Source organism: Cololabis saira, chromosome 10 (genome assembly GCF_033807715.1).
Source record: "Cololabis saira isolate AMF1-May2022 chromosome 10, fColSai1.1, whole genome shotgun sequence".
Classification (NCBI taxonomy): domain Eukaryota; kingdom Metazoa; phylum Chordata; class Actinopteri; order Beloniformes; family Belonidae; genus Cololabis; species Cololabis saira.
In genome coordinates this window covers 15,334,059-15,346,119 of record NC_084596.1, presented here as the reverse complement: position 1 = coordinate 15,346,119, position 12,061 = coordinate 15,334,059, and positions in this window count along the sequence as shown.

Genomic DNA, 12,061 nt, shown 5'->3' with positions numbered 1-12,061 from the left:
TCACCACGGCCGACGGGAAGTCTCGCGAGAGCGCACTCGCGCGAGAACACACGCCGACCGCGTTGTTGAGCTCCTTGCAAATGGACGCCGAGTTTGTTTGCAAAAGCCGGAAACTGTAGAGCATTTGTTCTACTCTTGCTCAATTTCATTACATTTCTGGGACAGGACACCTACAGCTGGTTAAACATTGGGATTGATAACCCATCTTTTGACTCCTATCATATCCTTATTTATATGGATAATCTTCCAAGAAATGTATCAAACATGGCCGACCAAGCCCCCAGTCATTTTACTAGGTAAATGTTACATACATGAATTTTAATGGAATGACAGAAAACCCTCCATTGTACATTTGAAAAATGTACTTTGCGTCTCTTAAACTGATGTGTGAAAAAAATGATATTGTCAAAAGCTTATAGCCTATGAAACGATGTCTTTGTTTCTTAAATTTAATTAAATCATACTTGGATAAACGGGTCATTTTTGACCCATGTGTGTAAACTTGATATAGTAATACAAAAATATAAGTATATTCAAGAAATAAGGCTGGAAGCATATAAATAATAATGCATGGTACTCAAAAACTAGATATCTAAAGAATATGTGGATTATTAAATACTAAAATACATTGATCTAAAAAGATACAGGAAAGAAAAACTCAGCTTGCATGAGATAACATGGGATATGAATGTGGGTCAATTTTGATCCATGTTGTGCATTAAAAGGGGTGTACCAAATTGCTTTAGTGTTGTTTCTTTTGTATTTCTATGTGTAATTGTGTCTCTCTTACGTCTTCATGAACTTATCCTTGCCCTAATGTAATGTGAACTGTGTAAGAACAAAAGAAGACCCTGAAACTTTTTCATAAGAGGGCTGTATTTATGCATTTTTGATCCATGTTGTGCATTAAAAGGAGTACTTATTTTGTGCATCAGAGGGTTAATACACTTCCCATAGCTTAAATCAGTAAATTTACAATTTTTTTTTTTATCTGTGTGGATAATTTGTTTTGTTTCATGTGCTCTTTATTTTACACCCTACAGAAATTTGTTCAATAAAGTTGATTTAATTTTGACCACAACTGCTCTTTTTGTGATATTGAAACATTTACATTTATTTTATGATTGTAAATGTTCTAATACTTTCTGGGAAGATTTGTATGACTGTAGTGTACCAGTTAGCCATTGTGTCTGTGTCTCTCCTTTCTCTGTCTGTTTTCTCTTTTCCTGCTCTGGCCAGCTGGTAGGAGGCCCCCCCCTTACATTTTTACACTTTAATAAATTATAGCCCAATGGTTTTGTGTATACACACACTGAACTATATTATATACCTTATAATTGATGAAAATACTAATACATGAAATGCTCAGAGTCAGAATCTGTTTCAGGGTGCACTTTATTGCAAAAACATTGCAAGAACAAACAAACTTTCAAGTATATGTACAATGGTCCTGTAACAACAAATTAACAAGGGAGAGAGATAAGGACGACTATTGTGCACCCATGCAACCAAGCAAAACAACCCCCCCCCCAAAAAAAAAATACATGAAGAAAAAAGCGCGGAAAGTTCACTACTGCTTCACGCTTTCATGCAGTATCTGGAGAATTTTTAACATGACATCAGGCCGCTTATCATCAGGCACCCTCCTGAGGAAATCGGTGGCAGTCTCGCCGAACCTGGAGCACTCATCCCTATCCTGGGCCGCCCGCTGGTGCAGCTCCAGGCGCCGGTCCAGCTCATTCCTCCGGTCCTCCAGGTCGGCCAGCTGCTTGGAGTACAGCCCGTCCATGTCCCTGCGCTTCCTCTTCCGCCCCACGCGTGAGGGGGACGAGGGCTCGCCGGATCCTCCTTCCTGTGATGGTGAAAAAGCAAGACATTTTAGTCAAATGCAGTGTTACTTCCAATTCAAAAAATATCTTATATATTATATATATATACTTCAGGTGCTCTTCGGAATGGGGATCCAAAAGATTCAAAAACCATTTAGAAAAACCGAGGCACTCAAGAAGTTAAAATGCCAACATGTTTCGTACATGTAGGCCTTCCTCAAGGCAGATAACAAAGGTATTGTTAACAATGTTATCTGCCTTGAGGAAGGCCTACATGGCCGAAACATGTTGGCATTTGAACTTTTTCTAAGCCATGATTTAATAAAGGCCTTTTATATTTTTCTAAATATAAAATGTATTATTATTATAAATATATTATTTATAATTAAATATTTTTCTAACTTCTTGAGTGCCTCGGTTTTTCTAAATTGTTTTTGAATATTTATGTACTTTAACTTATATATTTTTCCAGATTTCTTTTGTACGTTGCTCATTTATTATATTGCTTTTTTTTTTAATTATTTAGCTTTATTTATTTATATTTATTGGTTATTTTTGTTTTGTTGTTTGTTCTTTTTTTAATATACCTTTTCATAATTCGTGTGTTTTTTTGTAAAATTGAGTGTGTATGTTTGCTGCTGCACAAGCACATTTCTCCTCTGGGGGATTAATAAAGTTTTATTCTATTCTATTCTAAATTAGGTTGTGACTGCAGAACTTCAACTTGTAGTGGAGTACACACCGTGGTAGTTTTTTTTAATGTAATAAATGATCTGGAATCTGCGTCCATAATCATAATAATAATAATAATAATAATATTAGTACACACTGTGGTAGTATTTTTGATGTAATAAATCTGGAATCTGCGTCCTTCCCTGCTTATGATTTAAATTATTTTTTTGTTAAATGCATGGATTAAAGGAGCTATGAAGACGGCGTTAGTTCTGGTTTAAAACAAAAGGCTGGGTAATTATGGCTGCAGCATTGTAGCTTAGCTGGCTGAGTTATGGTTCCGCGTTGGGCCGACGCCGTAACCTACGGCGTCGCCCACGGCGCAGAACCATAAATCACCCCGAGCTGACCGCTGAAAAAGGCGCTCATTTACCTGTGCATCGTTCTCCGTGTCCCGGTGTTTAATATATGGAGCCAGCCAGGACAGGAAAGTGACCAGAGCGGGCACTTTCTTCCCACTCGTTTCCCCTCTTGCGGTCAATCTTTTCCGCATGCGGACGTATTTGTCCCTGATGTTTTTCCACCTCTTTAAGCATTCTCCCACGTCCAGGCCGATGTTCATGGAGATCTCCCTCCAAGAATCTTTGGAGATCTGGCAGTCCTTGTAGCGAGAAGACGAGGAGTTGTAAAGGTGGTCGTGTTTGCGGATTTCCTCAATGAGTCGCTCGTCGATTTGATCCATAGTTGGTGGAGTTGTGTGTGCACGACGAGGTTTTTTAAAAATTGAAAATGTGTTTTTTGAAAAAGCGTTAAATCGACGCGGAGCCTACGCCGTAGGGTATGCGGCTACGCGACGCAGCTCCCGGAGAAGAATGTAGCTGCGCGTCGCGGCGACGCGGACCCAACGCGGAGAGGGAGCGCTGTGATTGGCTGGCTCGCTACGCATTTCCGGTTCTGGTTTGTGCAGCATTAGGGAACTCCCCGCGCTTTTTTTCTTAGTGTGTGTGTGATTTTTTTTGTTTTTGTTTTTTGAACAAAAGTTGTCCTTATCTATTTGATTCACTTTGCTAAACAAAGTATCAACTGTGTTTGTAATGATGATACGCAGAGCGTAGGAACCAAAGTGTGGTTGTGTAGAGACGGACCCTTTAGACCGTAACGCCGGGGCGCCAAATAGCCAAATAGCAGTCCGTCATCCCGGTGATATATTGTTATGAAGTGTTAATAAAAATGGAACAAAGATAAGGAAGGAGTGACTCGTATTCCTTTGTATAACACCACATCAACTAGCGCTCTAGGGTTTTTTTTATTTCAAAAACCTTATTTCACAAAAACAAGTTTAAAAATGATATATCTTCAACAGAACAACGCCGTGGGCGCTGCGTTGTTTTGACGCAGAACCATAAATCAGGCTGACACTTGTGCTCAAAGCAAAACACAATATTGGACACTAGAGGACGTCCAACTTTTCTAATGAAGCATACACACAGATTTAATTGCATCTGCCGAATGAATAAATGGAAATCTAAACCCAAAGGCTGAGCAAAAAGATAATATCTGTCTTTTATTATAAATTTGTGTCATTGCATCGGTCTTTCAAAATATTTTGGTATAAATATCCAATATGACATGATTTTAGATTACACATAAGGGTGTGATACAAATTACAACAGCTAGCAATTATGAAAAATAAAGATCATGCTTTTTTTAAGGAGGCTTACACGATCTCCACCTTTGAAAATTGACTTAAAACATTGCTGTTCTGAAACAGTAATGTTTCATAAAGCCACTGTTTAAGGTTTTTCTCCCACTACGGGAGTTTTTACCTGCCAGTTAACATTTGCTCAGGAGTCATGCTCTGAGTCTCTCTGAAAATTCTAAACATAAGTAATGTTACAGCTAAACCAAATGTCTACACAGAAATAAAATGTCTTTTCTAGCTTTTTGATTTTTTTTTTTTTTTATGAAAGAAACACACACACAACTTAAAGGCAAAACCAAAGATTGATTTATTTTTCCAAAGCCTAAGAAATATTGGTCCGTCAAAATTATATTTTTCTTCTCCATTCTTCTCAATTGTTTCTCTTTTATATTTGAGTCTCCTTTAGAATAAATTAATACATTGAGGTCATAGGCTACTTTCTTTGACAATTTGGGACCATATAATCTTGGGAAATTGCAGCCTCAATAATTTAAAAATGGAAATTCCAGAGCAAAATATAAATTCAATTTACATAACACTAAAAATGTGACTTATGTCAGTTACATCTTCGTAAAGTGTACATATGTTTGCTCTTTTTTTGTATGGAGTTGTTTTCAGAGGCAGCATTTTGCTCGCCTGACGTGCTGTGTCTGTTCAATTCAATGCATGTGTTTGAGCTACAAGCTCCTGCATGTTTATCAAAATGCTTTAGTGTTGTGTCTTTTGTATTTCTATGTGTAATTGTGTCTCTCTTACGTCTTCATGAACTTATCCTTGCCCTGTGTAATGTGAACTGTGTAAGGACAAAAGAAGACCCTGAAACTTTTTCATAAGAGGACTGTATTTAAGATTATAAATTATTTTACTCCCATGAGAAATTTAGGCAGAGACCTGGTTACACAGGATGGCTGTATTGCTTGTAAATAATGTAGATATTACAAACGGAGTAATGTGCATGAGATTTAAGATAAAGAAACAGCAAAAAGAACATGTTAGTGGCTATGGACTGTGAGAGGATTTTAACTGCTTCACTTTGAGAATATCCACTATAAGTGTTACTGAAAAGAACATTTTGTTAAAGCATGCAACTGAAAAATCTAATGTTAGAATCATAAGTGGGAAAAACAAAGTTAGCTAAAACAATGATCTTTCAGCCAAAAAAAAAACATTTACACTTTGTGCTTTTCTTTCTTGGCTTAAAAAAATTAAAACCATTTTTGCCAGTAGTGCCAATTACTATAAAATGCTATTTTGCCTAACAATACAGTATGTTATGTTGGGGAATTCAACACCCAAAGATATCGGTAAGCTCCACAGAGAATAACCAGTAGAAGAGATCTAATACTAGCTCAGCGGAAGACCTCGAGTTCTGAAGTTTGCCCAAACTTGCCAAGTTTCCCTAAAGGCAGACTGACACGTAGACGACGATGATGATGATGATGATGCATGTTTGAAAACTAGTCAAGTCAAGTCAACTTTATTTATAAAGCACTTTAAAAACACCAACATGGTCCAAAGTGCTGGACAGGCGAATGGAAAACAAAGACAAAACACAGTAAAACACAAGACACACAAATAAAACAATCATAATAAGTTAAGTGAATAAAATAGGATAGAATAGAAAATAAAAGAATAAAATAAAGAATAAAAGGATAAAATAAAGTCAACTGTCTTGCTAGGTGTTAAAAACCAAGGAGAAAAGGTGGGTTTTGAGAAGGGATTTAAAAACAGACAGAGAGGAGGCCTATGCTAATGGTGGTGAATAGTACGATGTGTAAATGTGAATGCAATGATTGACGACTCAAAAGGGAAAGAGGGTGCTACATTCTTTACCATATGGATGTGCTTCAGCAACATACTTGCTTTTATTGAGACCATTAATCACACCTACAACAGATCCAGCCTGGCCTGCAGTCTATGCTTTCCATCTTCAAACAGAATGTCTCTTAGCAACGTTTTACATTTCATTTTGATCAAATTTTCTTTCCTCTTTATTGTAACTGCCATAACTACTGTATTTGGTTTAGAAAGTGCCTGCTCAACAACAAAAACTGATATCAGGAAATATCTACTGTGTCCTCCAAACAGTTCATAGTTACCTGTTTGTTTCCTAAATTGTGTCTTAAAAAAATGAACTTTACAGTGCTAAACTTGATCTGATTCTCAGTTTGACGCTCTCATTTGCCTGGTATGAGTGAGGATGGTCATGGCCTCATTGGGGCTACGTTTCCTTAAAAGACAAACAAAATTGACAGTATCACTGTACGCCCCACTTTTGAGTATAATCCGTGTTTCTGTTGTAAGAATGTTGTGTTGTCTCTCTCATTTTGTCTGTTGTTGTTTTTTTCTTCTCAATAATAACTTTGCAGCATTCAAAAGGAAGTATAACTGGGGAGTTTTTAGCAGGCAAAATATCTTTAGCATGTTATTTCTCTATATTTGTATTCTTTTCTTGTCTCATTGTCTCATGCAGATGCGCTCACATATGAAAAAACACATGCTCTGGTCAAACACAAATGTGTACATTCTAGCACCTCAAAAAAAAAGGAAAAGAAAAGAAAGATAAAATAAAGCCACACACTTTCTCTCATGTGCTTATGTCTTAGGGAACAATTAAATCTCTCCCTAAGATTTTACTCAGGGTTGAAGGACAGAGAGATGGTATGTGGAGTGCAATGACCCGTGCTCGTGCAGGTTTGAGTGTGCATATGTACATGTACATACTAAGAAATATTCAATTTCTCCATTCGTCATTTACTACCTGCAGAGTTTAGTCTCTTTGTGTTTCACACAGACATTGTACTACTCCAGCGTTAATTTGTGAAATATCAAATTGGTTCGCTTTCTCCAATTTGTATCTTGAATACATTTTTCTACCAGAAAGAAAAAAAACACCTTCACATCCCTAATTTTATAGAATTTGGCTTAAATGTAAACTCATAATAGATAATAAAGAGAATATTTATTTATACGATAAATGTATACAATACAACAAACCTCAATCACTTTAAAAAAAATGACGAGGAGTGTAGATTGAAAGACTGTCCCACATGTTTTCTGAAATCTCATGATACTGAGAGACAGCCATGGTTAGGGCAGAGCCATGAGGAACATTCATACTGTACCGACTGAACCTCTTATACTGTTCTTCCTTTCACATCAGTACAATTATATAATATTTCTTTCAACTCCTTTTACGTTACATAATCACACACAGTCATATACACAGCATCCATTTGCTTGCTCTTATCGACTCACACACAACGCACAGAATACTAACCCACACTACAGAAAATCCATCAAAATGTTGATGTTTTGGAAAGGATGGTGACTGTAAAGAGTATGTAGTGTAGAAAAAGTACTTAAAAAATAAATAAAAAACAAGAATGAATGAAATGTTGCCATTCTACACAGCTGGTAGACATGATCAGAGATGGCCTCTGTTCTCGTAAATCCACCAAGAAATGAATGGTATCATTTTTCCGGCCTTGTTTCAAGAGGGCGTGGCCAAACACCACATTGCATGCTAGAATGGTAGACCCTTATAGATAATCTATGGCTTTGACCTTTCCTTGCCTTTCTGTTCTTTCACCCCTCCTTCCCTTTCTCTCTCATCTCCTGCTGTATTCCCACCCTGCCTGCTGTTGTGTTCTCCATACCTATATTCTTTTTTTTTTCTTTTTGTAGCCTTGTTTTATTTATTTAATTTTTTGTTTTACAAACATGCATGCACAAGCATCACTAACCTGTGGATGTTTTTTTGAATAATATTTTGTTGCTGAGGCCACGCAAAGTGTTTTGAATATTGCCCTTATATGTGGAATATGTCTTCTGAATGCTTTACATAATTTCTGCTGTAAAATGAAATCAGAATAAAAAGAAAATTTGGGTTGGTAGGTTTTGGTGGAGTTGAGAGTGGGCTGGGGGATTGTGGAGGGGGAGTAGCAGGGGGCGGGGTTGAGGTGAGAGTCCTTGGAGCAGAAGAGGCTCCAGTCGGGGGAAGTTGCAGCAGGGCTGGGTGGGTGGGGGGAGGAGTGGCTGGTTGTTCAAACCTGTTGAAAAACCTGTTCAGGTCATTCACCCACTCCTGGTCCCTGTCCAGCGCAGGTCTGGAGTTGCTACGTCCTGAGATTGTTGTTCAGGCTCCTCCAGACCCCGCTGACGTCGTCCCACTGCAGTTGGTCTTCCATCCTCCTCCTGTAGTTGCTCTTCCCCTCCTTGATCTTCTTCCTCAGGTCCCTCTGCACCGTCTTCAGCAGGTCCCTGTCTCCTGATTTAAAGACCCTCCTTTTGTCCCTGAGCAGGTCTTTAATCTCAGGGGTGATCCATGGTTTGCTGTTTGCAAACACTCTAACTGTCTTGGTGGGTATGATGGAGTCTACACTGAAGTTAATGTAGTCCGTGTCCCCCCCTCCTTAAGAGGTGCTGCCATGGCTTGGCTGCTAGCAGAATGATCATTTCAAAATAATGGCCACTGTTGGGACAACAACTGCACACCCTCCAGAAATGGCAATAACATCTCCATCGGGGGAGGAATGCATACAGGAGCACACCGAGACATGGATAAACTTAAGAATATGTGAGTGTGAGGAAAAGATTGGATCCCTGAATGGAACAAAGACTATGCTTTCTGCATGACAACAGATATGGATAAGTCACATTACCCTACTGCTGAAGCATTTTCTCCCTCAGTCCTACAGGCAGGAGGACTCTGCCTTCTTCTTCCTTTGCAGTAAGTCTCTGGCCTCCAGAAGAGGTTTATGGGCTGGAGTTTGGACTTTGCAGTTTGGGAGCCAAACTTGGGTCTGTTTCTTTCTCAGCTCAAACTTCAGCTGCATTGCTTCAAGTGACTGCCCAAACAGCCATCATACCAGCACATCCGAATAAACAGCCCTGTGTCAGCCCTGTGTCAACAGGAAAGTGTCAGCTACAGGTTTCTCTGTGCCACCAAAGCACACTTCATTCCCCAGCTGAGGCAGATAGCTGCACAACAGGACTCGCAAAGAATCTAAGCACAAGGTGACCCAGGTCTAATTCTGGTGGGGGGTCAGTGGACTCTCAGAAGGTACCTGTGCTCCAAGATCTGCAAGATGGATGGAAATATAGTGGATCTGCTCACACCATAGTCATGGGAAAGGGCTAGATACACTGCCAAATCCAAATACTGACAATAGCCAAGCATTGTAAAGTGGATGAACAGAGATTTGCTCCATGATGACAGCTCAGACACAAAGTCTTGGTACATGGGGACATGGTTCTTCACCATAATAGGCTCTAACAGGAGGTCGAATCCAGCAGACTGTGATGGCTTCAGAGCAGGTGGTACTTCCAGGGTTTCAGCTGCATGGTGCAACTCCACAGGGAGGGATGTGTCCTCCCTGTGGTGCAGCAGCAGCAGCGGCGGCACATTGACCTGACGATAAACCTTCCTGGTTGTCCTCTGACAAACCATGGATGTCAAACCAGGGACGTCTGTCATTCCCAGTTCCAGTCAACTCAAATTACCAATTCCAAGGACCAATCATCTTAAAATATCTTTAATTTATAGATCAGTGACTTTGTGGAATAACCTGCCTCAAAACCTCTGCTGCATATACAACAAATTCACTTTTAAAAATAATCTTAAAGTCTACTTAGCATTGTAAAGTTTTTCTTGTTTGTTTGTTCTTTTTGCAGTCTGTATTATTTAATAGTTTTCGTTTCTTTAATGTAATTGTATCTAGTATCAAACTTGTCATTGTGCATTGAGTTAAATCATGTAATCACTTCTTTTTTTTTTTGTGGACGCCAGGAAGACTAGCTGGTTGCTATGGCACCAGCTATTGGGGATCCTTAATAAAATAAAATCAAAACCTGGGGTCCCAACCTCTGACCATCCCAGTGTTTACCTCCCTCTTTCTATATAGATGCATCCGTAGGATATCTACTAAGATGTTAACCTGCAGTCCGACCCCTGACCACCTCATTGTCTGCTATCTACATCTGTTTATGTAATCATCTCTGTAGTACACCAACTAATCATGAATCAGTCATACAGTAGGTACATACAACTCTTAAGTTCTCCAACTAACAGTAAATGACTATTAATATATCTTATCTTTGATTTTTGATTTTTTTTTTGGATTTTGAGTTTTTATTTCGGTCCATTTGGATACAACATAATACAACACAAAATAGTCCAATATTTTAAATAATTAAAATAAAAAATAATATCTTATCTTTTGTACCTTTGACAATAAATGTGCACCTCTCCTCTCTCAGTTTTTCATTATTTCTTTCTTATCTCCCTTTTCCTGCTCTACCCAGCTGGCAGGAGCGTTCACCCTTATGATCCAGGTCCTGTTCAAGGTTTCTCTCCTTGCCACTGTTTGGCTTTTTACCTGCCATTGTTTATGTTATAATTGCTCGGGAGTCATGTTCTCGGTCTCTGGAAAGCGCCTAGAGACAACTTTTGTTGAAATAGACGCTATATAAATAAAATTGAATGTGCTGCTGCGGCTGCTACTGGGCTGCACCAGGTAGTGATCTGTTGAATCAGTTGTTGTTGGCGGTGCTGCTACCATGGACTGGGGAGCAGTGGTCCGGGGTTACGGGGTTTTGGGCCTGCATGGTCCTCCAAGGGGCCTCGCGCTATGGGCCGTTTTCTTTTTCTTTTTCTTTTTTTTTCCTTCTTTCCCTTATAAATATCAACAGTCACGTTCTATTACAGACCTAAATGTGTACTAGTCTGTGCATATCAATAAATATATGTGCAATGATGCGCGTGTCTGTTGTTCAATACAACTGCGTCAGACCAAGCGCATTGACACAAGGTGCTCTGATCGAGACGGGTGGAGTGTGTAACAAACTGTCACACAATGTCGAGAGAACGAGACAGATTCAGGAAATTTCCATCAGGGAAGAAAAAAAGAAAAAAACTAAAGAAAATGGAAGAGTTTAATGTTTCTCTGAAAGGCTCGTTTGATTAATTTGTTACAAAAATCCCTGATCCGACCGGGTCTCAAGCAGCCGCGGGGCCCCGCCCTGAGGCAGTCGAGGCACATATTTTTCGTTTTCATTTATTTAGCCTCTATAATTTGAGAAGATTACGACTTATATGCATAAGCATGTTGTTAACTTATGGGGCAATTTTGTTTTGTGTAGAACTGGAATGAATCACACACTATATAATGTCAGTTGAGTTAGGCCCCTATGTCACTGATATATAAGTCGCTCTCAGTAACAGGCTGATTTGATTCATGTAAGATTATTTGTGTGTGAACAATGTTGTAATAAACAAGCATTACTATAAAAATCTCGACGCTGTGTGTGAAGCTCAGCGTCTCAATATCTTGACTTGTCATGTCTTGTCAATGCAACGCTTCATAATGAAACGTGTGTATGTGTTTGTATCCAGTATTTTGCTAATTGGAGAGTTAAAATTGCGTATATAGACACCCGATCCGACCCGAAAAACCACAAAATTTTGCGCAAGGACACCCCCGGCCATTTCGCACAGGGCCTCGCAAATCTCCCAGACGGCTCTGGTCCTAGGCCCTTGGGTTCTGGTTTGGGCCTCCTGTTAGTAGGGCTGTGGCCCTTGTGGGGGTGGTGGTCCAGTTGCAGGTCTCTCCTGGGCCCCTCCTGTGCTGTGGGGTCGGCCAGCGGTTGAGTGTCCATGAGGGATCTGGCGCAGCCAGGGAGGATGGTGTGCTGTTGGTGGTGATGATGGTAATAACTACCATTGTTATTTTTTGTAGTACTACTACCAGTTATAATACCAGCAATAATGATACTATGATTGTTAATATTATTACTGGCCTTATGGTTGTTGTTGTAGATGTAGATTTACTGGCACATGTACCTCGCCCTCTCCATG